The 2,714-nt window shown below is 47.9% G+C and overlaps 1 non-coding gene and 1 pseudogene across 1 annotated transcript; both read right to left on the bottom strand.

Moving 5' to 3' along the window:
* Positions 1–1,219: 1,219 nt before the first annotated feature.
* On the bottom strand, positions 1,220–1,413 carry LOC130329987 (U2 spliceosomal RNA). Its single transcript, XR_008873433.1, has one exon. It is a non-coding gene; the product is annotated as a U2 spliceosomal RNA (small nuclear RNA).
* Positions 1,414–2,107: 694 nt separating this feature from the next.
* Positions 2,108–2,267, bottom strand: LOC130329988 (U2 spliceosomal RNA; annotated as a pseudogene).
* Positions 2,268–2,714: the final 447 nt, after the last annotated feature.

Genomic DNA, 2,714 nt, shown 5'->3' with positions numbered 1-2,714 from the left:
TGTGTGTGCGCGTATATATATATATATATATATATATATATATATATATATTTCTCCGCCGAAATCACTTTTAAACCCATTTCCACCTTTTTTTCCCTTCTCTTCCTCTTACTTTTTTTTCACGTTTTTTTACGTTTTTCTCCTTTTCGCCTCTTTTCTGGGCGTATTATTCTTCTTTTTCTTCTTTTTTTTCGTCTAATGCATACCCCATCAGTGCAGCAATGCTTATTCAATACCGCCAGCAGATGGAGACACTGGGGGATAATTTTCTAAGGATTTATACTGATTTTTCCTGTCTGAATTTGTCGCACAGAAAGTTGCAGGCCAAATATGTGTGACATTTCTGCGACTTTAGCTTCTAGAGCATTTTTACAACATTATACATAGGTGCTGAATACATAAAAAGCGACTGTTCAGCGACAGACAAGTCGCATCGGCTGAAAGTAGGCCAGAATGTCAGTCCATGTTGGAGCAGGTTTAGATACAGTCTAAAGTATAGATCTCAAAGTCTGTGCACAGAATTTAGCAAGGGCCTCGCACCTTCTGATGCATCAGGTAGGTGCACAATAGCATAGCCTAACCCTCTGTACTTTGGTCTATATTGATGCGGGACATAGACAGCCAGCTGATGACCAATCCATTAGTGCAATGGATGGCTGGAAGCATTTGTCTTTGCCTTTGCAATACCACAGAAGCAATGCATGGTCAATGTACAGCAATGACACACCTGTGTGAACAGCCAGGAGACCCCCCCCCCCCCCCATGTTATGTTACATAGTTACATAGTTAGTACGGTCGAAAAAAGACATATGTCCATCAAGTTCAACCAGGGAATTAAGGGGTAGGGGTGTGGCGCGATATTGGGGAAGGGATGAGATTTTATATTTCTTCATAAGCATTAATCTTATTTTGTCAATTAGGAACATTCAGCACCCACCCGCTATCAAGGCAGCTGCCTATCATGTCATGCCCTACCTGCACAGGTGTGCTGGCTACTCAAATGATCCAATTAAGGAGGCCATTTAGTCAGCAGCAGCAGAAGTCCTGTGCCTGGACGCTCCAACAGCGGCCAGACACAAGCAGAAGCAGCAGAAGCAGCAGCAGCAGCACCACCTTTTGTTTTTTGGCTGCAGCAGCAAGGCCCACAGGGCTGGTTAGCTGGCTAGCCAGCAAGCAGGTAGCAATGAAAGTAGGAATCTTTCTTTTTAACCCTGTAAGGGGGTGGTGCACTGTACCCGAAGATACTGCCATATCGGGTCAATGCATAGGGCGACGGAAGCAAGCTTCGAAATCGGCCCCCGTTCTCAAAAATCCATTTAATATATGGTCCCCAGATAGGGGACGTATCAGATATTAAACTGATAAGAACAGATTTTTTTTTTTTTTTTTTTTTTTTTTTTATCTAAAGCCGAGGAACGTGCTTTCGATTCACCCAAAGTGCAAGAAAAAGTGCAAACGTGTTACACTAAAAAAAACGTGCACAAAGGATGCGGTCTATCGCAAGCCCTTCTCCGATAGGAGAGAGGCCCCCCAACAAACCTTACCCTTCGCCTCCGGACCAAAAGGTACCTGCGAGGTTCCAGGTTCGATGTCCCTTTTCGCCGAAGCTACTAGGGGACCACAAATGCTCCCGGCATCCCCCTTGGCGTTAGCCAAGGTATCTGCCCGCAGAGCCGATTACGGTAGGTACCCTGCCAAAGCAGGAGTACCCGGGGTGTTTGCAGGGAGGTGCGGAACCTAATGGCCACACACACCTCCCCTAGACCGCCAGGAGGGACACCCAGAAGGGCTACCGCATCCTGACAAATCCTGTGAACACACAACACGCAAAAAGTGACACAGTGAGACAAAAAATAAATAAATAAGTGAATGTGTGCAGATATACTGCCCGGACATCCGGCCGGATCTATAAAAATTTCTCTGATCCTAGCCAGAAGGCCGGGAATCAAGAGGTGAGTGCCACAAGGTGAAGAGATTATGGTGCCCGTGCTTCAACTCAGTGAGTCTATTCTCCCAGTGAGTTTCGGCACCTCGGGGTCACCACTCCCCGAGGCACAAAAGTACCTCGGCTCTAGACCCTCTCAGCCTCATGGCGAGACCCGAAGGGAACAGGTCACATCGGGGCAGCCGTCGAGCTGATTCCTCAGAACCAGCCCCGGAAAGCCCTGGTACACCTGCATCCTCCATGCAGCACCCATCCCCACCAGCATGAAAACTGATAAGAACAGATACTACACTTGATCTTAGCCAAAAGGCCGAGAAGCGATAACCGTGAAAGGGGCGGGCCCAACAAGGTCCCCTTCATGGGCACTATCACTGCTTGCTGTCAGGGAGGCTGCCAGACAATTTTCCATGCACACTCTGGGCTGGGGGGCAGTCAACCACCAGTACACACAGCAGAACCTAAACCCATACCATTATTGCTAAGCAGCAAGACAGGGGCCCATTGCACTCCCACGGGGCCTTTTTAAATGCAATCCATAACCCGGATTTGCCAGGAACCCTTCTTACTCCTCCTACTTGCATGTGACACTGGGCTTAGGATCTGCATAGGAAACACACACACAAGCACACACCTACCTTTGTTGCCTGCAGATGCCTCCTTGGCTGTCCCCAAACGGTATCAAACCAACACCCACGGGAAGCTGTAAGCATAGAGGACATGCCTGCACCCCATTGGACTTACCTGTGTGGGTTAAATCCGGGTTATTTGA

This window comes from Hyla sarda, unplaced genomic scaffold (genome assembly GCF_029499605.1).
Source record: "Hyla sarda isolate aHylSar1 unplaced genomic scaffold, aHylSar1.hap1 scaffold_3285, whole genome shotgun sequence".
Classification (NCBI taxonomy): Eukaryota; Metazoa; Chordata; class Amphibia; order Anura; family Hylidae; genus Hyla; species Hyla sarda.
This window is presented reverse-complemented; position numbering and strand designations above follow the sequence as displayed.